A 25082-nucleotide genomic window follows, 5' to 3' on the forward strand; every position below is an offset into this window, starting at 1 on the left:
GATAAGATGAAGCAAGAACTTGAATCAGATGCAGAGTTTAGGCAAACATCCTTTCAAGGCTCACTGTGAGTACAGGAGTGAAGAGCAAGAAACGACATATTTTGCATTCTTATTACTCAAGCTATTTCTTCTTTTAAGAAAATATCACCTTGGTCATATTTCTGATATTTGTTTTTAAGGGAATGCATTTAATCTCAATGTACTAAGGAAGACTTATTGAAGGCATGAACATACTGTTCCATTTGGGAGTCTAGAGCCCAGGATTTTGTTTTCTCTACTTTCAACATAGAATGAGACAGTGTGACATAAAAATTCCTTGGGGAAATCAAACCTTATTTTGCACTTTTTTATGTGTGTGTGTGTGTTTCCTCAGATTATAAAAAAGAGTTGCATGTAAAGATTATTTATTTTTAATTTTTAGATGTATGCATTGAGCATTTCTTTGATCCAAGCCCTTATGATGTTATAGGACAGAGGACCTTCAATGGAATCGAGCATGTTAAAATACATGCGTGGGCATGTTTCACATGGGCAATTCTACTTATAGTACTATTTATCAGGAATATAGAGTCAGTAGATTGTGGTGGTTTGATAAAAATGGCCCCCATAGCCTGATGTGTTTGCATGTTTGTCCCATAGAGAGGCACTATTAGGAGTTGTGGCTTTGTTGGCATAGGTGTTGGAGGGAGTATGGGTAAGATTTAAGGTTTCATATGCTCAAGTTATTCCCAGTGTGGACACAGTCTCTTGGTACCAGCTCTCGTATGTAGAACTCTCAGCTCTTTCTCCAGCATCATGTCTGCCTGCATGCTGCCATGTTCTCCTCCATGATGAAATGAACTAAACCTCTGAAACTGTAAGCCAGCCCTAATGAAATGTTTTCCTTTATAAAAGTTGCCATGATAATGATGTCTCTTCACAACAATTTAAAGCCCTAACTAGGACATAGATAGATGCTTGCTAGATAGTAGATAGTTTATGAATGGAAAAAATAAATGGTAGACACCATAGATGCTCTAGAATAGAGCCAAAAGGAGTCAGCAGAGGTACCCCAAGTACTCTGGCACCTTCACGCACCCCATTATGACAGCCATCACTCACAATTTCTGTCCTCGGGCCTCTATTCTGTATTTCCTTTCTTTCAGGTATATCTAATTTTTCAGAGGGAAGTTCACTTAGACTCTTAAGCAGTTTTTTCTGCCTAGTACAGTGACCAACACATAGAGATTTTCAAGCTAAGCACCTAGTTGTTATACCTTAAAATACTATCTTGGGTTTGTTTTTAATGATGTTACCTGCTTTATCATGTGCCTTACATGCACATATAAACATGCACAGGCTACTTTTAGGACCAGACCCCCTTCTATTTTCAACATTCGCCTCACTGAAAGGCATGCCATTCAGGGATTGGATAGAGATGTATATACTTTCTACTCCCAAACTCATACCACCAACCCTCTCTATGTCTCCTTTGTAGCTATCTATTGACATCTCCACTTACATATTGCTCTCTTACCCTCATTTTAATCCCATATTCTCTTTTTTGAGTAAATTTTATAGCAAATCTATTATTTCTCCAACCAGGATGTATAAGAGTTACCCACTAATGTTTCTTAGACTGATGTTTCCTGTCTGATCCATCATCACGTTTAGTTACTTTTATACTGTAATGATACCTAGAATTCTTCAATTTCTCTTTGTTTCTATAGAATTTTAAAGTCAAAGAATTTCCCCCTAACTAGCTTCTGGTTTCTCAGTGTGCCACTTGGATGTTACCTTATATATCATCCGGCTCTCCCCACAGCATGGCGAAAGTAGGCACCTGCTGCTCCCAGATGTAGAGAGGTTGGGTTTGCTTTGGTTGTTCTCCAATAAGCTTAGTTACATGCCTGCGAATCCATGGCGAGGGGTTGGTCTGAAATGACTTCAGCTAGGACGAGCAGGGAGGCTCAGCTCCCTCCTGTCTCATCCCACAGAACACTTGCTGCATAATATATTCCAGAGAGGCAGAGAGTATAGGTAGAGACTCCAATTGCTACTCAGTTCTCTCTCATACCGGTTCTAATATCCCATTGGCTGAAACATATTATGTTCCTTAGCTGGGTCTCAGAGAGCAGGGAATATGCTGATTTCATAGAGAGAGACTTGGATATAGGGAAGATAATGAACTGGGACTATTAAAGCCTTTAGCCTTACACACTAGGTCAAAAAAAAACTCCTCCTCCAACCACAGTATTAACCTTTTCTCTTTCACTGCTCCATGGACCTCCCTTCTCTACAACTGCACAGCTATTTGGGAGGCATTATTTTTAGGCACTTGGGAAAGGAGCTCCCATTGTTTCATAACTGCAATGTGTAGTACAGTGCTTGGCTCATTGTAAGTATTCACTAAAAATGGACTGAATATGAGAAAGAACTGACAGGGATGGCTTCAAGACATAAGTGATGTATCTTTGCTGTAGCCTCAGGAAGCTATTTACTATTATAAAGATAAGACTTTGGTAAATATCACCAGCATCTACTTCATTTGAAAGATACCTTGTCTTCTTAGGCAGTGCTCGTGGTATACATATGTACATACACACACACACACACATACACGCAAATACACATATATGTATATATTACACTTACACTCTCACACACACACACACACACAGAGAGAGAGAGAGAGAGAGAGAGAGAGAGAGAGAGAGAGAGAGAGAGAGAGAACTTGTGCCAGAGTTGGGGGCAGAAGTCTGTACAAGAGTATATACTTCGAGAAATTTTTTTCTGCCTGTTCCTGTGAGTTAGACTTTTGGAAGTACAGGACCCAGTCATAGGAGCTGAAGGAACCCTACTCCATTTCTGGAAATTCAACATTTAGGAATGTAACTTCAGTAAATCTATACCCAGCTATTGTGTACTGTCGAATTCTTTAGTATCCTTTTCCCTACAAAGGACAGCAATACTATTTGGGAAACTTTCTTACAGCTCAAATAAAACAGGCCCTTTGCAGAGAAGTAAGTTTGACGCCCCAAATTCAAGAGTCACATCACTTTTTCTCTATTGTAAAACGTTTGAGAGGGGGTTTTTGCTATAATTTATTAAAAAACAGGAAGCCCTGATGAGTCCATAGTGCTTCCTTTTGTTTCTAAATAGCAAATATCACATTCATCTTTGCAAGTATATGTGTTGCCTGAATTCAAGGAAAACGTGGATTCTATGAGGTAAATGGAGCATCAGGGATCAGAGACGTCTCTCTCATGCACCATTCTGTTTCCCACTCAGTAGACAAATGAAACTCCGGCTGCCACTGCTGAAGCACTGCCCCCAGCGCCCTTCTGCTCATGCTGAGTCCACCATCTGTAATCCTCTCACCTGCCCTTCCTGATAGACCAGGTCTGCTTCCCATCTAGTCACGGGGTATAAATTTAAAATGTTCATTCGCTTGGCCTCAGTAAATCCTTGCTGAAGGATTTGTCCTAAGGAAATAAATGGAATTGGTGCTTGAGGTGGCGCAGCCTGGAGGTTGGCAGAACTTACATCAGGAGTTGGGATTTGGTATGAATGTGGCTTTGGTGCAAGACTACCTAGATTCCAATAATGGCTCTATCATTTCCTGACGGCTTGAGCTTGGCACATCACTTTTCCTTTTGCCTTGATGGCTTCATACCAAAATAGAGATAATAATAGCAACTGCCTCCTACAGTTATCAGCAAGATTAAAAATGTCAGGAAAGGTGATGCACTTTGCACAGTGCCTGATGCCTGAGAGGAACTCAGTGTTCATGTAAGCACTTGCTCAGCCTTCACATGTGATTGCATTATTTAAAACGTCTCATTTTCTTTTTCTTGCTTCCGGTGCTACTAGTAGACTGGGTAGACCCCTTCTTATGTTCCCCCAAACCTCTCACTTAGTATTTTTAGCTAGGTTTAATGCAAAATGAACAATTGGTGGCTTGCCAACAAAAAATAATGGAGATTCTTAAACTAATTTCTTTTATAAAGAAACACATGCCAGTTCTCTAATTTGGGAAACTATTCCATTTGTATGATAGCATCTGCTGATCTCATGACAATTATTCAACACTCTGGCACTCAATAATGAGGGCCAAAGATGTGGCCAATTGAAGTCAACTTCAATTCAATTTTAAATAGACTACTTGATTTGGTCAAAAATTAGCCTTTTAATTTTACTTTATCTGATGTCAATGTTGTATTTTGGCTACTTAAATCTTTGGTTTTCAGTTAGAAATGTATCAGAGAGGTTCCAATGTCTTGTCATCCTGTGTTAGACTATACATGTCTAGTTTTTCCTCTAATTACAGAGTGTTCAGAGCACTGGAGTTTGAATTGATTATAGGGCACATGCTGTGGTGCACTTTGCAGTTTTTATAATTTTAATTTATTAACATGCCTTTTATTTAATCACGTATAAGTTTTAAGTAAAAGCTTGGGCCCTTCTTATCTTCTAAGAAATAATTTCATTATCAAGTATTATGCCATAATTAATGTATTATCTCGGCATTGCAGTAGAGCTTTCTGGATCCTGGGAGCCAGTCTTGGAAGAAGGAGATCCAAGATAATGTAGAAAAAAATAAAAGCACAACAGCCTATATCAGCTACACTCACTGCCCTGCTGTGAGATAGGGATCAGCTTCAAATTGTTGCACTCACAGAGGATGGTGGTCTCTAGCAAGAGGATGGTGGCAGCAAGGAGTAGCCTATCCTGATAAAGGCAGAGTTGAATCCATCTGATATCCTACGTGTGTCCCTGAAATAGACGGTCTGCTCTCAGGAGCAGCTCTTGAATACATAAGAAAAAAAAATCTGGGGCAAAAGAAAGCTTCCTGTTCCCTCTTTGTTATGTTATCCTTTATAGAGACCTGGGGTTTCAAAGTAAAGGTCGTGATTTTCTTCCCCTATTTGCCTTCCTGGCAAGGGTTGCTTCAAACTCTTGACATTCTCAAAAGTGCCTGTACTTACCTTTCTGAGCAGATGGAGGCTACAAGGATGCCACAGAGACACATAGAGGCTTTCAAAGGCATAGAAGTGCGAGAAATCAGAGAAATCCATGGGTGATATGCCCTCTGTTAAACACAAAGCTTATTAGGTGGAATAATGCCCTCAACTTAAGTGACTTGTTAGAAATCTTCATATTCACGATGTACTATTTCTTTCAGAAAATGACTATCATGGCAAATGAATATCATGACAAAAGTGATGGTAAAACAATTAATCATTGAAAATATTAGTTTTTGCCTGTTCAAATTGGCCAATTCTGTCTCATCTAGGTATACATTTCTTTTTCCCTTTTGGTAAAATCAGCAGGAACTTCCAGGTGGCTGAAATCCATCCCGAGTATTGTTGCCAGGAACATTTATAGTCCATTGTTCAGAACAGAATAGCTGGGAGCAACAGGGGGCTCTTCAATTTTGCCTCATCGAGCCCCAAATTGGAGATGTGTTTTTTGTCGCTTCAGAATTTCAGGTGTTAGGGCCTGAGATTCAAAACAAATACCAGCTCCTGCTGAACACAAGCCTTAATTAATTTTCAGCAGGAGATGAGTGATTGCCAATAAGCCATGAATTAAAATGGAACGGTCACCAAAGGCCAGGTTCTCCTCTCAAACAAATAACATTTCTTACTGATTCCTTGAAAGATCATCTCAGAGGTGAGCAAGTGCTTGTCCCAGCTCTCTGGAACGAGGGAGGTGTGTGGGCAATTGAGAGCACAAAGTCCTAGCCTAGTAGATCAGAGGACCCAACCCAACCCAACGGACTCGGAGGCACTTGGGCAATGTCCTCATCACGAGGCCGTAGTTCTAGAGCGTTTGCCTGCTTCTCTGGCTTAATTATGTCAGTCTCCAGAAGATCTTAAAGGTCAGCTGTGCCCCCTATAGTCAGTGTCTGTGGTGCATTGGGGCCACCTCTGTAAATTGGAAATTGGTACTGCCTCAATTCCTCTAGTCACCTCCATATTCCCTTTTTTCAGAAACAGTCTGTGTTGTCTCTGTCCTATTGGCTAGTTTTCTTTTCTTTTTTAAGAAGACTAAAGAAAGAGAGAGTCCCATGTTGTTTTAATCCTTTGAGACTGATTTATCCCCAAAGGTGGAACACAATGAATCAAAAGTCTCCTTGTGTGAGAAAGCTCTTTAATAAGTGAGATTGCTGGTCTCAAGCTTCTTCCTTGGGGCCTCTTTTATGGGCAAAACAACCCAGAGCCTTTCAAAATTCTTTACTTGGCACTGTGTGTGTGTGTGTGTGGGGGGGTATGTGTGTGTGTGTGTTTCTACTCATCCTTGTATACACAATTATTATTGTCATCATTGTTGTTATTTAATAACAAATAGCCACTCATTGTGGAGTGTTCTATTGTGGTATAAAAAGTTGCTAGTGTTTATACAATCCTCAGCAACAATCTTATAAATTGAGTGGTTGGCACGTCCTACCCTATCAATGAGGCATTTTATAAAAAAGGGAAACAGGGATTGGTCCTTTGCCCATTAGACTCAGAATTGAGAATCCTCACTCTTTTGTGATGGTTCAACACTTCCCTCACCCTTCCGGAAAGCATCAGCCCATTGACAATTACTTGAGGGAAGCTGCTATTTTCCTCACATACTCTAAATGGGAGATGCATTGGATTTCTAAAAGTGCTGTGCTGATTGATCCTCTCCACACTCAACAAACATTAGCAACCCTGTTTCCCTGCCGAGAAGCCCGCTCAAGGTGGTAAAAGCATAAGCATTGCCTAGGCACCAGGCCTTGGGTCCAGATGCTTCTGGGGCAAAACCATCTTCTTCCAGTTCATCATGAGAGCTGATGCCAGCTTCTGGCGTATGCCAGCTTATGGTGAATGAATGAAGTCCAAGTCCAATTCCTGTTATGTCAGCCTTATTGTCTACAGCTATTGCCCTCTAGTGGTGTGAACGAAAGGAAAAATGAGGTTGGATTTATGGTTTGACTTGCCCTAACAGGCCAAAGTTCTACATAGTGGTGTTTACATATCTTCCTCAAGGGCAGGGCCCTGGTCCTGTATCAGGTGCAGTGTCAACTCAGCTTTTAGTAACTGGTGGAATTACACATGCAAATATAGATGCTCATTTCCGTGCCTGGGTAGCAGCTAGCCTTTGTTTTCATAGACAGGCATACAAGGCAACCAATGGAGTTTGCAGGGTCTGTTTTCAGTCTGCCAAAGTAAATTAAGTCAAAGGACATCATTTCTCTCCTGATAATAAGCAACTGTGGACTGTGAGACCAGAGCTCCAGATAGTCAGTTTCAGAGGATCTGAAGGCCTGCATAGGTAGGGATGTTGTTGTTGTAGATTTAGACATGGTTCTTTACCTCTTATCTCTAGTGATTTATCTTAAGTCCTCTAAGTAGCAGAGGCAGTAGGCTTGTGCCGCCATACCATGCCTTAGGCCTGTTCTTTGGGATCCAACTCTGATGAAACTTTAATGTGCTGCATTTAAGGCCTTCTTCTTCTTTTTTTCCCTTCCCAATTTTTTATTAGATATTTTCTTCATTTACATTTCAAATGCTATCCCGAAAGTCCCCTATACCCTCCCCACCCCTGCTACCCTACCCACGCACTCCCACTTCTTGGCCCTGGTGTTCCTCTGTACTGGGGCATATAAAGTTTGCAAGACCTAGGGGCCTCTCTTTCCAGTGATGGCCGAGTAGGCCATCTTCTGCTACATATGCAGCTAGAGACAAGAGCTCCAGATATACTGGTTAGTTCATATTGTTGTTCCACCTATAGGGTTGCAGGCCCCTTCTGCTCCTTGGGTACGTTCTCTAGCTCCTCCATTGGGGGCCCTGTGTTTCATCCAATAGCTGACTATGAGCACCCACTTCTGTGTTTGCCAGGCACTGCCATAACCTCACAAGAGACAGCTATATCAGGATCCTTTCAGCAAAATCTTGCTGGCGTATGCAATAGTGTCTGGGTTTGGTGGCTGATTATGGGATGGACCCCTGGGTGCAGCAGTCTCTGGATGGTCCATCCTTTCATCGCAGCTCCAAACTTTGTCTCTGTAACTCCTTCCATGGGTGTTTTGTTCCCAATTCTAAGAAGGGGTGAAGTGTCCACACTTTGGTCTTCGTTCTTCTTGACTTTCATGTGTTTTGCAAATTGTATCTTGGGTAGTCTAAGTTTCTGGGCTAATATCCACTTATCAGTGAGTCCATATCATGTGAGTTCTTTTGTGATTGGGTTACCTCACTCAGGATGGTATCCTCCAGATCCATCCATTTGCCTAGGAATTTCATAAATCCATTGTTTTTAATAGCTGAGTAGTACTTCATTGTGTAAATGTACCACATTTTCTGTATCCATTCATCTGTTGAGGGACATCTGGGTTCTTTCCAGATTCTGGCTATTATAAATAGGGCTGCTATGAACATAGTGGAGCATTGTTGACAGTTTAGGAGCTGCCAGAGGATGCTAAACCCATAAACCATTCCTATTATGGAATATACTCTCTATTGGTTATCACCCCACTGAGATTAGATGTAGGGAATAGTGTTCTGTTAGAGAAGGAAAACAGAAGAGAGCAAAGTATGGACAGGCTCAGTGTTTCTACAAATCTTCAGCCTTTTCCTCTCTGTTTTCAATGGATTTATTATGGCTAATGGTGCCAGTTCCACCAGTGAAGCCATGTAGGACAAGTACCCCAGAAATTCCACATTCAGGGCACTGGGCATGGCAGGCTGTGAAGTCTCCTGCACATATCCTGTCTTATATACTTGGTGCTTTTGTTAAATTCTTTCAAGTTTCAAATGAATTATCAACCTGTTATTCACTGTGTCCAAGCCCCATAATGTGTGTGATCCTTAGTCTTACCACCTGTAAAGTGGAATTAATAATAGTTTTTATGGATTATCTTGATGTCTCTACGATGATCAGCCAAAAGCTAGCCACAGTAAATGTTCTATGAAATAAGACAATGCTGAACTTACTGCTGTTTGCTTAGCAGGTTAGAGGTTATTTGGAAAGTACACAAAGACCTTTTTTTGGCATACTTTCCCCTGCAATTTTCTAAGTGGAGAGTTTAAGACATATTTTAACAGAGCTAAATAAATTCTTGATCTGGAAGCACAGGTAGAGCCATGAAATGTTACAATCATGAAAGAACTCTGTTGCAATTTGCAAAGCATTAACCAAATCCCCAAGAATGAGCCTAGAACCATGCACATTTCTAACAAGGCAGCTTGGAGTGTTCAGACACATCTTTATTTCTTCAGCTCATTTACAAATACTTATCTGTGATTTAAATCACTCCAATGGAAGCAGAGACTCAATGGAAGCAGAGCAGAACTAAGTGTTTCCAACTGTCGGTCTGGTGAGGGATGAGGTAAAGTGGGACATTTAGCTGGCATCCTGCATGCTCGCTAAATAGAATTAGCAGAAGCTTCCACATTTCAATGTCTAAAAATAGTGTTGCTTTTAAAGGAAACATGCCCAAGACCTGAGGGTGGGTCTGGGAGTTAGGTGTACATGGTGGGTGCAGAAGGGGACATCTGCGGGTCAATTAAATGTCTCGGGGGCTCTAGATTCAATGCTAATTGGTTCCATCAAAACTAATCACAAGTAACCTTCTCTGTCTGCAGTCAGCATCAAATGAATCCTGGTAGGGTTGGGCTCAGCAGAGGGCCGCATGTCTGATGAATGGAGCAGTTGGTTGATTCTCTCAAGTTCATAACTGGAATCACCTGTAAACACCCGGCTACTTCTTTTCCTAGTGGAAACAATATTTCAGTGCTAATGAGGGGTTTGATTTGTTTTTAGTCCAGTGGTTTCCCATTGTTAATCATTAATTGTGCTGTTACTTAAGAACAGGTCTGATTAATGCTTGATGGTTTCCTTCTCCAGGGCTCCTTTGAGCTTTTGTTAGAGGAGACTTTAAAGGTCAGAATGGTTAATCCAGAAACGTTGTACTCCTGTCAAACACGCAAAATCTACCGCTGATTCATACAAAGGGACTTATTTCAGAGGAGAGACAATGATTTGATAACTGTCAAATTCTTTTTTTTGAGCAAAACATTTACTTGTAATTTATCACTTAAGAAACAGGTCTATAAGACTTAGCCAGAGGATTTATGTTGTTTGCAAAAAATTAACTAACTTAGTTCTCATAGTGACCATGAGGGAAGCATTGTGAATAGACCCATTTTACAGATAAAAAAATAATTAAAATACAGGAGGTTCTGTAGTTCCCCAAATATCATATAATTAAATGTGGAAGGGGTAGAATTTTAATCCACATGGGCCCATGAACTTCTAATGAGCTTTGCCAAGAATTGTTAAGTTATATTTGTTATTTATGAATAATGATAATAATATTAAAATCTGCCAACATTATCTTCATTCTCCCCTTATATCTAATAGATATGAGCTAATGGATTCCTCCTTTGTAATGGTGAAAGGTATCAAATATGTTTATTAATCTTTTCAATTAGTATGGGAAATAATGGGTTTTACTATGATATTGTCATTCATTTGTTTTTGTCCACCACTGCTATCTTTTGTCACTCCTCCATTTCCCACTGTCCCCTTTAAAAATTAAAGTCCAGTAGAATTAAATATACATATATATCATAGTTGAGTCAGAAACCAAGTATTATTGAGACCAATCATTATAAGTAGTTTCCGTTTAATCACTGACTATTGTGGTGAGAAAACTATTTATTTTAACTCCTTTATCTACTATGGAGGTGAAGGCTCTTAGGTGGATCAGGAAATGTGTCTGTACCAGGGTCACAGGTCCCTTTGGTGACCGTGCTCATGAGCACAAGGCTCCCTGTTTTGAATTAATCTATTTCCTGAAACAGCTTTAGAAGTCACCAGCTAGAAGATAGGCCAAGCATGTCAAGTAAGCCTAAGGATGTCCCACTGGGAGGAGTAAGAGTTGGTAGAGTGAATATTGACTTCTTTGGAAGGAAGCCATTTGTGTTCTTAAATGGCAAATGCTTGATAGGTATTACCCAGGTTTGTATTGTGCAACTAATGATTACTTAGTTAAAAGGATCAATAATGAGTTTCCTTATTTATAAGTAATTGAGTTGAGTTATCTTCTAGGATAAACCTGTCAGGTACCCAAGCTTAAAAACAAAAATCAAATGACAAAAGAATCTTTAACAGTTCATACTAAGAAAATGCTGGGATGGAACACAGTGAAGTCTCCTTTCCAGTCCTTTTCAGAGAGAGGATGAGGGGAAAGAGCTTAAGGTATGTTCAGGGGCTTCACTGCCAATCTGGCTCAGTATTCAATGACACCTTGCCTTGGCTGGTCCAAGGCTCTCCTCTCCAGACATCTGTGGCTTTGCAAAGAGTCCAAGTGCTCCCCAGCTGTCTTGGAAAGGTCATTGGTAGTACAGGAAGTTTGACATGTGTATGTATATTGAGTTATTGTGAAGTGTCCACATAGACTGGACAAATATGGAAGATCTTTAGAGTAGAATAACTGGATGGTGGGGTGCTCACTAACCAGGGTCCCTCGGACTTTCTTGGTCTCACTGCAGCTCTTAGCTACTCTCAGTGAATCAGGGTTCTTTGGGCATTAGGAACCTCTTGATTTAGTAGGACCTATGGAACTCTATATTAATAATGTATTGTTTCTGTTGTGTTATAGTAGTAAATTTGATTATGGTAAAATGAATGACTTTTTTGTATAGTTCAGTGTTGATATGTGTACTAGTGACATCATCCTTCCCACCAAAAGAAGAACATGTTAATCACCCTAGAAGTCTATGCACACCTTTGCAGGTAGAGCCACTGTGCCCTAGATTAAGACATCCATTTCTATCATCAGATGTAGTGTTGAATTTCATAATGACATTCAGAGGTGATTATGATCACACAAAGAGAACTGGGGATAAAAAGTATTCCTACAGTCATGTACCTGACACAGAAACACATTTACTTTGTTATTTGGATAGATATGTATACACTTTTAAGACTTCTAAAATTATGTTTACTGTAACTGTAAGATCGCTGAGTGATACACTTGGATATCTGTGTTGTAAATAAGCAAGGGTTTGCTAGTTGGGGTCACAAATGAAACTTAGAAGCCCCAGGATGATCTAGTAGTCCAGAGAAGTGTCAAGCTGCAGACTCTTAGTTGAGAATTAAAAGAGGCCACAGAGTGAGTAGCAGGCTGGGTCCATAATCCTGTTGACAACACTTTTCTTCAGCTTTTGATTCATAGTGCATCTGTTCCCCACCAGTTGCCCTGAGCCCAGCAGTGTTGCCCTGGTTTCCATGGTGCTGATTTGCATATGAAACTGGGACTTGGATTTTTGTGTTTGCCTCACACATTTCCAGTGCTAAGTGTTCTTCTAAGAAAGGGATTATCACACTAACCAGTTAAGGGAGTTTGCCAGAAATAAAGCACCCAGGGAATTATTCTTCAGGTTGTATTGTGGCTGCTGTGTCTAAGAGATCAAGGCAGGTTGTTGGGCTTCTGAGGCCAGCAAAAGGCCCTAAAGATAAAATGTTTATTGTAGGTCTGTAGCATATTGTCTTCCTTCCTTTCTTCCTTCCTTGCTTCCTTCCAACCTTCCTTCCTTCTTTTAAACTATATTTGAAATTTAAAATAATGTTGTTTTGAAAGAAACGATGCACATTATTATATTAGCATTTTAATCAGCTTCAAGTAGCCGAACCAAAGCTTAAAATTTGTGATTCTACATCTGCCCCCAAGGAATCCTATGTAGCAACATGAAAGAGTGAAGTCTGATATTTACAGCCTTGGGTGTCCTTCTAAAACATGATGCTGAGGAGGTAAGCTTATACATCTTATATTTGCATGAATTTGGAAACAAACAAAATTAATCTGTAGTATCTAAAGAAATCCTGGTTGCTTCAGGCCCGAGATTGACTAAGAACATGGGGGCCCTCCAGGTCATGCAGATAACCCACATGTTAGTAGGGTGTGCATAATGTGAGTGCTTCTATCAAAATTCACAAATGTATACTAAAATATCTATATTTGTACCACATCAACACTTGTAAAAGTAAAATACTTTGTTATGAAGTCAATTATTAAAAAAAAAACCCTGAAAACAGATAAAAGTGAATTGGCCTTTATTGGTCTTACAGCAGTTTCATCTACAATGTTAGATATTTGAGTGGGTATATCTATTCTGTTACAGTGCATATTTGCGAGCCTCAGGATCCCTCTGAGACTATGTCTGGTCTAGAAAGCATTGCATTCATTTATAGTTTTCTGCAATCAGTGGGAGCTTGATTGAGTTAGAAAGCGTACCATTTGAATTTCACTGTGATCTATCTTCCTTTTTAGAAATGAGAGGAGAGACGTACTTAACTGTGTTTGATTGAGTGACAGTTGATAGATCTTGTTTCTCAGTGTGAGGCTAGGTTTAATCTCTATTAAATGCACATGTCACTTCTCAGATGCTGGCTGGCTTGATGATTTGAAAGGACCTCGGGTAATAAGCAAATATTTCTATGACTCTAGAGTCACTGTTTGCTCTTAGCAGGACCTAGGTTTTTCTCAGTTGCCACTTATACTTGGCTAGGGAGCTGAAGACAGTCAAATTCTAAGGCCACTAGCTGATGATCTAGTTGATGCCCTAAGTCTGTGATTAATCTATATTGTATTCTTGGCAGAAACACATAATTACAAATGAGGGATTGGATTGTGCCCTCAGGAGGAACGTGAGTCCCTGATCTATACCCACAGTGCCAGTTCGCTGCTTAGTTGGTGCCTTCTGTGGACAAGGTACAGTGATTTGGAGGTGACCCTTGCTCTTTGTAGAATTTTGAAGTGTTTGAGAGGGTGCTTAACCTCTACTCCAGCATGACTTTTCTTTAAAGCAGAATGCAACACATTTTTTTCGGATCAGAAAATGCAACAGCAGAGACCAGTGCCGTTTATGTCTTTGAAAAATGTGCTATATAGCAGCTGTCCCAAGATGTACCAACTAGCTCAGGGATGGATGGCTCATATCATGTGCTGGGCTCCGGGATGCTCTTCCGGATGGCCAGTGTAACTGTTGCTTCACTGCTTCCAATGCTCCTGCAGGTCTCTTGTGTCCCAGCCTAATGAGAAACTCTCAGAACTCGTTTCGCCTAAATACTAAAGAGTCACCGTACCTTGCTGATCATGACATTCAACTGGAGAAAATTATCCTGGAAACCAGAAGGTCTATCAGGCAAACTCGGGTTATTGACAGGCTAAGAACATTTGTCAGGGCACTGGATTTCTTCTTCAAAGAGAAAGAAATATCTCCCTCTTCCCAGAGTCATTAGATATAAGCTCCCCCTTTTCTGTTTCAGACTGTAGTCTCTCATATAACAAAAAGGGGTGTGTGGAATCCTTCTTATCCTTGAAGGTCATGTTCAGCTCTTATTTTGTCCTTTTCCACTCCCATTAAATTTCTTGTCTCCAAGTCTTGCTTACCCTGTTTCCTCTGATTCTGGACCAAGGCAGCCTGCTAAGCCTGCAAGAACACCAGGCAGGCAAAGGGAGTCTGAATGTTTGCCTAAACTCTCTGAGCTGTTAAAGTGAAACACTGAGGGCAAAGGCTAACTGCAAGTGATGGAATTAAATATTTACCATGTTAGCCATGACCACTCAGGGGTTTCAGGAAAAGCTAACCATATTGCATGGAGTTTTTTCTCCTGCTTTCCAGATGATATCCAGTCTCGAGTAAATTTGCCAGCTCTCGGGGAACGCTATTCAGCAACATTAATTTCTTTGCCTACTTACAGTTTCAAGCAATTATAATCTTGGCAGTTTCACCTGCCTTGAGTAAGAACTTGTACACTTTGTTGATATCTGGCAGAACTAACACTCTCCTGCAAAGACTTACGTTTCAATACTGCTAATTCTACAAGGCACTTGAGCTGTGGATTAGCGTTTTATGGACATTTGGGCCAAAGTTTTATTACTCAATTGTCTCAAATGGAAAAATATATTTAAAAAAAAAACAAGACATTTGGGGTTTGTGTTCTTTTTTCAATGCCCTTATTAAGTTAGTTGGTTTTGTAAGGTGCTAGGTATTGGAACACTAACTCATATTGGATACTCCGCTGTAGAAATTGACATAATGAGTATTGACTTGGGGCTCAACCTTCTTTAGGAAGAACCATGTCAGCTCAGAGCTCCTAAGAGGGTGGCAGGTACATTTTCAGTGACTGTATTATAATCTCACTTCTTTTTCTCGTTTTTTCACTTCCCTTCCCCCTCTCCTCTTTAGCCTCCCTCCCCCTTTTCCTCTTCCCATTTCTACCCTCCCCTTCCTAGCCCTCCTCTTTTTCTCTATTCCCCTCACATTCCTTCTCTTTTTTTATTTCTCCATTGCCTTTATTTTCCTTCCATTCCTTTCTAACTGATCTCACATTTATCCCCTAACAAATGCCTTTGTACAGATCTTTGCCTCACAGTGTATCTATCTCCCCAAGGTTCTTAAAAACCATAGCTGTGATTACATGAAGATAACAAAGTTTGAGGGAAAGAAAGAGATTGGAAGCTACTAATGAACTCTTAGGACCAGGGAAATGGAGTTTCTGTTTTCCTCCCCACATTGGTCTTGTTGGGAGGATGAAGGCAGCTCATTGGCCCCAGGCCCTGCTGGGGACATAAGCACTCTCTTTTCCCTCCCCTTTTCTATGTCTTATGTTATGTGATTTGCTAGCATGTTATATGTCACAATACCCATGTTTACTCTCTGTCTACATCCACTGCTTCTCCCATACACACACAGACACAGACACAGACACACACACACACACAGACACACACACACACACACACACACACACACACACACACACACACACACAGAGTACATAAACCCAGGAAGAAAAAGATCCTTGTTTACTTTCAGTGATGTGTTTAGCACATAGTAGGTCTTAGTAAGTATTAAATAAATGAAGGAGAGAAGTCAAAGGGCAAGCAGACACTGGGTAACTGTGACATGCAAGTCCTTTTAACAACTGGAGAGTTTCAAAGTGGGAGAAATGTTGAGTGGATGGAGATTTAAGGGTTTGGAGAAAACTAATACACCGAAATGCTTTGAAAACACAATTTTCATATTCGAGGCTGTGTCAGATTCTCTTAGAGAGCTTGTTAAACAAAATCACTGGCCTCACTGTCAGAGTGTCTAATTCTGCGGGTTCTCTTATCCGTTATTAGTTTTTGAAGCAATTTCAAGTCTCCATGGTTGGTGATGCCGGGTGGCTCTTACTATGCATACACAGGTGATCTCCTAGCAAGTGCTTGTTCCAAGTTAGTACTCAGGGGGGCAAGCGCATGCTGGGTAAATACCCTTATTCCCCAAACACCATTCAGCCCTGAAGCTGAGGGACTCACAGAGCTTTAGTGTTAGGAAATGAAAGCTTAACCTCCAAGGGCTTCTAGCCCCTGCTAGTGCAGACTTGATGAGGAGAGCTGAGCTCCACATGCAAGCCAGCTTCTTCCTAAGCTTGTCAGTGTGACTGAGCCTGTGATCTCTTTTGGCACATTCTTTTCCCAATCATAACTTGTCCATCTTGCTACAATTTCATAAGCTTTTGTGATACTTTGTTCATCATGAAAATGTGGCATAAAATGTACAGTTATTGACTAGCCTGTCCACCAGTCCTTTTAGTTTAAAACATTCCTTGTTATTGCTTACTGTGGCCTCTCGGGCATTTTCAGTGATGTTTTCTTTCCATTTAGATTCTTTTAGGGGCACTTTATTTTCTTTATGTCTTGCTTTGAAACTTATCAAGCACCGCAGTTTCCAAATGAGAAGACATAGACCAGTAGTGAGCTTGGCATTCACAAGGAAAATGGTAATGGTAGTCAAAGTTTGCTTTTCTCCAGCCTTGTCTCCAAATATATCCTAGTGTATAGGTAATTCTGTTAAAAAAGAAAAAGAAATAAACTAAGAAAGAAAGAAAAGAAAATGTTTAAACCCGTTGAGTCCAATGTGTATTACTTAACTACTCTTCAGAGTGGAGTCTGCCTTGGAGTATAACCAACCTATTAGAAGTCACTTTAAAAGAAACAGGCTCTACCTTTCCCAGTAGCTGTTAAGTGCCAATAGCTCCTCAGCTAGTGATGGAATTTCATGTCCACTTCCACCTTCACTTCTATGCTAGATTTGTGTGGTGTGATCTTGTGCCGGTCTTGTAGCTGGCTGTCACAATCACTGTGAGTTCCTATGGATAGCTGACCTGTATGTCTGGAAAACAGTGACTTTTTTTTAAGTCCTTTAACTTCTCTGGCTCTTATAATATTTCAACTCTGTCTTCCATGAAGATCTCTGAGCCTGTTGGGGAAAGGTATTCTGGGTATGTTTCATTTAGGGCTGAGCACTCTACAGACTTGTATTCTCTGTATGTTGACCACCTAAGGGTGTCTGTGTTAAGCATCATCTACAGCAAGAAGCTTCTCTGGTGATAGTTGAGAGATGTCCTGATCAATGGGGTTAGCAACAAGTCATTAGAAGTCATGTTAATATTATGACTGCCTAGCAGAATAAAGAGTATTTGTTATTCCCATAGGGCCTATTACCTATCCAGACATAGGTAATGTTAATAGTGTCAGGTATGGGTTTCCTCATTCAGGCTTTACATCTTATCAGACTATAGGTGGTTACTTCCATGCCATCCATTTCATTATTATATCAGTGACCTTATCTGTTTAGGCCAATCAGATTGCAGGATTCAAGGCTGGATGAGATTGATAGTTATTTTTCACCTCAAAAGATAGGTCTGGGAATGCCTGCATCGTGAGTCCAGCTCGTGTTGAAACCTTACCTCCATTGATGCATTAGTTCTTTGTTGCCAAGGCAATGTTGCTTAAAGCATTGTTCCAGTCCCAGTGGTTTAAGACACTAAGCCCTTACTTAGTTCACATATGTGAATGTCGGAGATCTCATTGGATTGTCTGGGCAGTTGGCTCTTCTGGTTCGGTTTACTTATATGCCAAGCAGTAAGTTGGTTGTAATGACAGAGTAACTGGTTCAGTGTCCTCTAGGGGGTCATCCACAGCTTGTTCACACAGTGGCTGACCAGGGCAACCAGAGAGAGAGAGAGAGAGAGGAAGAAAATAAGCCTACTAGACTTTTAGGCTCATCATGACATACTGTCATTTCCGGTGCCCTTTTCTCAAAGCCAGACTTAAGAGGACAAAAGCTAGACTCCAGTTGTCTGTGCCCTTTTTGGAGACAGATTTTCACCATCTGCAGTCTAGACTTGCCTGAAATTAGCAACTTCTCCCATCTCAGCTTCCGAGTGGTGGGGTTTCAGGCATGTCCTGCTACAGTGGGTTATAGTCTACTGTTTAAAGGCAAAGCATATTGGTAGGCAGAGGTGTTAGCTGCTGTTCCTGCAGTACACATGGTAGTTTTAAAGATGTCTCTGGGCAATTTTTTCCACCCCTAAATATGGATGGAAGAGTTTACATTTTGTTTATTCTTATAGTGACTCATGTACAGCTATAATTTGTAGCTCTAAATTATTGTTCACTTCATTCAAATCAATTTGCGGGTATAGATCAGTACACTGTCGATACACTACAATATAGTAAAGTAAGGACAGGTTTAAAAGCATTGCCACCTTTTTTTTTGTGGATCAAATATGATAGTGGTGATAATGGCGAGACTGTAGAGAAGGAGTTCAGCTTCTCTTTGTGCTCAAATCTGACATCATTTCAGTATGTGCCAAGGGATAAAGAAACATGCTTCTCCATATGTCACATTGTGTTACTATTAAATAAGTGTGTCTCTCACATTAGTAGCTTTCATAGCGATGGTGACACATGCGCACACGACTGTGACTATTGCCTGTGATACATCTGAGACCATATCTGAGAGCTGTTAGAACTTCTGAGTATTTTTTGCCCAGCCAACTGTTTTGAAGGATTCCCTTCTATGACACATCCGTTTTGCAAGGAGGAACTGTGCATTAAAAGAACATTGTAAATAAGCAACCATAAGTGTCATAAAAGTATGTTAGCTCACAGGGGAAACTTGAGTATCCTACTCAAAGTTAGCCATTAATATATGACAATGGTGTGGTTTGTCCTGAATTTGACAGCTCCAGGCTCAGAGCCAGAAGCCACTGGTAAGAGCAATTCTGGCTTCTTCTCTGTATGTCATTTCTTGGGGAAACCAAGCCACAACCTGCATATCTCTCTAACGCTATTTTTAATCTAGCTCTAGCTTTGTCTTGACACTTACCCAGTCAGTATCTAGAGACTCCATCTTCGTGTCTATTCAGGTGTCAAGGAGTACAAAGTAATTTTTTATGAAAAGATTTGTCAAAATATTAAAATTAAAAGCATTTAATATTTTGATCATATCAGTGTGTGTTATGTGTATGTGTGTGTTATGTATTCATTACATACAACATTGTGTTGCATCTTTATTCAAACTTATACTTAATGTTAACAAAACAAAACAAACAAATAAACAAACAAACAAAAAAACAGTGAAACAAAGAGGAAAAAAATGCCAAGAGGAAAATTAGAAGGAAACGAGAAGAAGACAGGGAGAAAAGCAAAGGAGAGAAGAGGAGACGAGGAAGGGAAAATGGCTTCTGGTATTCTCTGCTGCCTTCAAAGTTTAGCTTGTCCACTTACCATGCGTCTGTGAAAATTAAGTCTAAATAAGTTGTGTAGCTACAAGCTGTTCCTATGGAGTTTGAAAACAGTGGAGGACACTGCTAACGAGTCACAGAGCTTTTCTCTGAGGAGGCCTTTATTTGGGTGAGTGTTTTGTTTTTGTGTTTTTGTTTTCTGTAGCAAAATGGAAACATGTGAGAAAAAAAATCTTGATTTGACACAGATTTTAATCTGTGGTCTGCTTTGCCTGTACCATTTTGTCATTCATGAAATACCTTACTTTTATGTTCTAAGTACTTAATAAACCTATCAATGCTGGTCCCTCCTAAAAATGTTTGTTTCCTTCCTTTCTGTTTGGTATATGGTAATGAAAATTAGCTTTTGAAAAAAGTATTGCTGCTGCCCTAAAGACTAGTAGGGATAATAAAGAAACTGGAGGGGTCATACAGGCCTTGTGATTGAAAAAGGCACCTCCTGATAGAGAGGGTTGAGGTTCCTTAAATATTTTATCAGGATGTTGTAGGTTTCAAAGCCACCTATGAAGAGTTCCTTGGTATACTATTAACAACAAAGATGAAGGTTTCAATAACAGTTGGCCTAAAACTGTGTCCCCCAAATCTTCAGAACATTTCTCAAATCAGTGTGAAGCCCAATTAAAAGACTTCCACAATATGTCCTTGTCCTGGGAATGTGTGCAGGAGGCATGTGTGCCCTGCAGCAGATGTGCCTTGCCCTCTGAATCTCCCTCGACATCTAAGATGTGCCACTAGCTTCTGGTTGCTTGCTGTGTTGTCTCCTCTGGAATGCTCACAGTCAGGCACTGGCTGCCTGAGCTCCTCAGGAATGAATGCCCTGGAGCAGCTCTTGACCAGTTACAGATGGGATCTGCTAGAAAGGTTCCTTAAGTGTCTCAGCTTTTATTTGGGGGTAGATCTGAGGCACACTTTTCTCAGTTTCCCAATGAGAATGCACTCCTATGACTGTGTATCATTATTCATTTATTGCATGTTCCATTCTGGCTTTTTTCCATTCCCCACCTTTTATTTCTACATACCTTCAGTTCTTCCTGGGACTGCATCACTCAGATGAACTCCGTATTTCCAGCCCTTATTTGTGCATGAATTCTTTGGAAGATCCAATAGGAGCCATCTGCTATAACATTCTCAGTATTAAATTCCAAGGCCACCTGTATTACTGTGTTGTATTTTTCTGCAATTGTGGTCTTTGTTCTGTCAATCCTCACGTATTCCAGCCCACAGCATTACAAGGTCATGAAGCCCCCCTTTTATAAGGTCAAGTTCTTTGTATGCTAGCCTAGGAATAATGTATAAAATAAGAAAGAAATAAGTTGGTACGATATAGCACTAGAATCATAATAGTGTTTGGAAATGAAAAACAAAGTAAGTCATTCATTGAATTCCAAGATAGAAGATAGCGACAATAACAGAAAAAACATATGAGAGATAGTCCACAGGTCTTTTTAAATCACTGCTTTACAGGCCTTAGACCAGCAGAAGGAAACTAGAAAAAATATCAAATTATCCACAAGTCTCCTTTATTTGTTAGATTGGGCAGCTAACTTGGTTGTCAGAGGGTTGAGAGTTAGCTGCTACTGACCAGATCTGTTGAATTGTGTGGGGCGAGCTGCATGTCAGGGTTTGACAGAACTGACATAAAAAATATACCTCACAGCGTGTTCTCATTGAGAGGAGCCTCTCTATTCAGTAGAGAGGCATAGCCTTTTCAAGTGCTGTCAGATCCCCTCTGTCAGAAGGGAAGAGTTTCTAGTCAAAGCCAGTTAATTCACATAGTCTCACCTGGGATTTTTAAAAATGTATTTATTCACTTTACATCCCAATAGCAGCCCGGGTCCCTCTGTTCCACCTTTGCAAACCTCCCCCCTCCCCCCATTATCCCCTTTGCTTCTCCTGAAAGAAGGGAAAGACCCCTTGGGTACCACCCCACCCTGGGACATCCAGTCCCAGCAAGACTAAGTACCTCTTCTCCCACTGAGGCCCAACCAAGCAGTCCAGTAAGGAGAAAGGAATCCCGTGGGCAGGCGACAGGGTTAGAGACGACACTCCATCCTATGTTAGGGGACCCACAGGAAGAACAAGCTATATATCTGCTACAAATGTGTAGGTTGCCTATATCTAGCCCCTGCATGTTCTTTGGTTGATCATTCAGTCTCTCTGAGTCTCTATAAGCCCAGGTTAGTTGACTCTGTAGATATTCTTGTGGTGTCCTTGGTCCCTCAGGTTTGTTCAGTTCTATTCCCCACTCTTCCCTACGACTCCCCAGCTCTGCCTGATGTATGGTTGTGGGTCTCCGCATCTCTTTCCATCTGCTGCTGGCTGAAGCTTCTCAAGAGACACTTATGCTAGGTCCCTGTCTATACGCATAGCACAGTATCATTAATAGTGCTGGGTGGGCTCTCTCACATGGCTCTTTCAAGTTGGGCCAGTCATTAGTTGGCTGTTCCTTCAGTCTCTACTCCATCTTTATCACTGTGCATCTTGTAGGCAGGACAAATTTTGGGTTGGAGGTTGTCTTGATGGGTTGACCTCCCTCTCCCTCCACTAGAAGTCTTGCCTGGTTATAGGAGGTGCCCACTTGAGTCTCCATATCCCCCTCTGGTATGAATCTCAGCTAGGGTCATTCCCATATCCTCTTAGGAGCCTCCTGTCCCACAGATGCCTTCCCCCTCCCTACCAATTTCCTTCTGCCTCCCCACCAATTTCCTTTCTCACTCCCAGCCCTCTCTAGCTCCACCTCTCCCCACACCTGATACCCAAACTTATCTCCCCACCTCATTCCCTTTCTCCACCCACCTCTGATGAGTATATTGTTTCTCCTTCTGAGTGAGACTCATACATCCTCCCTTGAGCTCTTATTATTTAGTTCCTTTGGGTCTGTGGATTGTAGCTTTATGGCTAATGTGCATTTATAAGTGAGTACATACATACCATACATGTCTTTCTGGGTTTGAGTTACCTCATTCAGGAAGATAGTTTTTGGTTCCACCCATTTTCCTATAAATTTCATGTTGTCCTGGTTTTTAATAGCTAAACAGAATTCCATTGTGTTGATGTACCACATCTTCAGTTGTTTCCAGTTTCGGGCTATTACAAATTAAACTGCTATGAACATATTTGAGCAAGTGTCTATCCAACCTGGGATTTGAACCCTGTACTTTGTTGAACACACATTTGTAAAATTTGGCTATTCTCTGTATGGTATAGTCAACAATAGCTTGAGTATATAGACTACCATTACATTTGAGAAAATTCACATGAACAGTATTTTGTTCTGAGGATGTTTTATTTCATAAACACCATAAAATGTTTATTGAATAAAAGGGACATTATAAAGTGTCACTTGGGAAATGCACCATAATCTAGCCTTCTTTGATATGGAGAATCCAAAAGTAGGGATCTATGAATGAGAAATTCCTGGGTGACCTGAAACGGACATATTAGGATTGTGGTTGAAAGAGAATAAGAATTGATTTCCCCCAAGGTATGCGTGCCCTTCCTACACCCTCTGGGTTCTTCTCCTGTGCTGCTTGTTGTAGTTGTAGTTCATAGGCATCATAACACACCATGTCAGTTCTGGGGATCACCCAGGGTCTCTGGAAGAACACTACCCAGTGTTTAAGTCAACTCTCTAGTTCCCTGATTACATTTTCAGTCTGCAGAAGCTTGAATCAGTGTAAGCTGAACCTATAGAAATGGACACACACACACACACACACACACACACACACACACACACACACACACAGAGAGAGAGAGAGAGAGAGAGAGAGAGAGAGAGAGAGAGAGAGAGAGAGAGAGAGAGAGATAGGTTTCCAGGTACTTTTCTTGTTGAACTTTACATTTAAACTGAAGTTTGCTCCTAAAATTATCATGGCACATACTGGTCAGCAAGTCTTCATTAGAGTAAATATAAGTTGTCAGGGAGGCTGAAAGGCAAGACTAATGTGAAGCCAAACAGTAAAGTCCCTGAAATAAAGACTTCAAACTCCAGATCAGTCATCTAAGTTAGCTAGTCAGGGCATATTCTGAGCAAGAGTGTGTCAGGATTCAAGTCCAATGCTTTCAAAGAGGAGCTTAACATTCCAATCTACATTCTAGAACACTTTTGAGTAAATTCAAGAGATGATTGTTTGGGGTTGCAGTCATCCCATAATGTCATCAAACTTATGTTTTCACTAGAATATTTTAAAACATTTTAGAAATAAATATTTCATTTAAAAATTCAAGTTATCTGTGAATATAACAACTTTGCCACCAATAGACCTTTAATTCATAGTTTATCCAGAAATTCTAGAGTCAAGCACTGATTTGATATTAATGTGATTATTTCTGTGTTCTAGTTACTAGCCTAGGAAATGTTTATGTATTAACCCTTGCAATCCATTTGGTGATTGCACATATTTTAAAAGTATGGCTTGAGAGGGTTAAGTACCATGCCTAAGGCCACGAATACATGATTTGGGGTACTTTGGACTTGAACAGTCCCTATGTTTAATGTTGATGCTTTTGAATATAATTAAGACTCCCCTTTCTAGCTGTTCTGAAGCAGTTCTGTGGAAAGCAGGGGGCAAGAAGAAGCAATGTTGAATGTGTTAAGAATTTGGTAGAATGTTCAGGAAGTACCAGAAAAGCTCAAAGGGTGAAAGGTTTCCTTTTGCCTGGGGGATTTGGAACTCCATAGAGGACAGCACCCTTGACCTTACTGGAGAGGCCATTGCCCACTGACAATGTTGTTTCCAGGAGAGACCATATCTTAAAATACTTTAAACATTATATGAAGCTACAAGTCTTTCCACCCACTTCCCCAATCTACTTAAGAGTACTTAAAGTTTATGTTTTCAAAAGAGACTTGCCCTTCATGGTTGTCTAAGTAAATATTTTACTCTCTGTTAAGTGTTTCTCCTTGGAAGTGTAAATATCTGCTGTTATATCCCCAGGAGTCTCTCTGAATTAAAAAAAAATCTCTCTTTCCAATTCTTCTAGGTCTTTGTACTCAGTTCAGTTCCCTAGGAAATTATGTAGTATATACAGATTTCCATACACAATAATATAAAGTTACTTGGGCAGTTTTACTTTTGCGTTGTTGCTCATTTGCCTGGCTCATTAATGCTTGTCCATGCCATGGGGGAAAAGATCCTGGCATTTGAAAGTTTGCATTCCAGTCCAGTGCCTACTGCTCCAGGGAGTGGCACTGAAGGTCAGTGGGTCGGCCATGCATCTCCAACGGTTCTTATGCTGTCTAGGAATGCTACATACTGCTTTCCTTTACCCCTAGTTTACATAGTCTTTAAAAATACTTACTTATTCTTATGACTTAAAAATGTTCATATTGCTATCTGCTTCTTCAGTAAGTTTCGCAGGCCACTTACCTTAATTATTAAGCTATGGAATAGGAGGTGTCCAAATGCTTATCTAACCATGTCTTTTGACTGAGTCATTCACAATGTTTTTTTCCTGTTATATTTTAAAAAGGAAAAAAA

General features: G+C 40.5%; 1 protein-coding gene and 1 long non-coding RNA gene across 4 annotated transcripts in view; both read left to right on the forward strand.

Moving 5' to 3' along the window:
* Positions 1–25082, forward strand: part of Plcb1 (phospholipase C, beta 1) — a 689095-nt gene that overhangs the window by 131283 nt on the left and 532730 nt on the right. The gene's annotated exons all lie outside the window — the stretch shown is intronic.
* Positions 73–23345, forward strand: Gm39941. Its single transcript, XR_866761.2, has 2 exons — positions 73–12768; positions 13618–23345. It is a non-coding gene; the product is annotated as a predicted gene, 39941 (long non-coding RNA).

The sequence above is a fragment of the Mus musculus genome, chromosome 2, assembly GCF_000001635.26.
Source record: "Mus musculus strain C57BL/6J chromosome 2, GRCm38.p6 C57BL/6J".
NCBI lineage: Eukaryota > Metazoa > Chordata > Mammalia > Rodentia > Muridae > Mus > Mus musculus.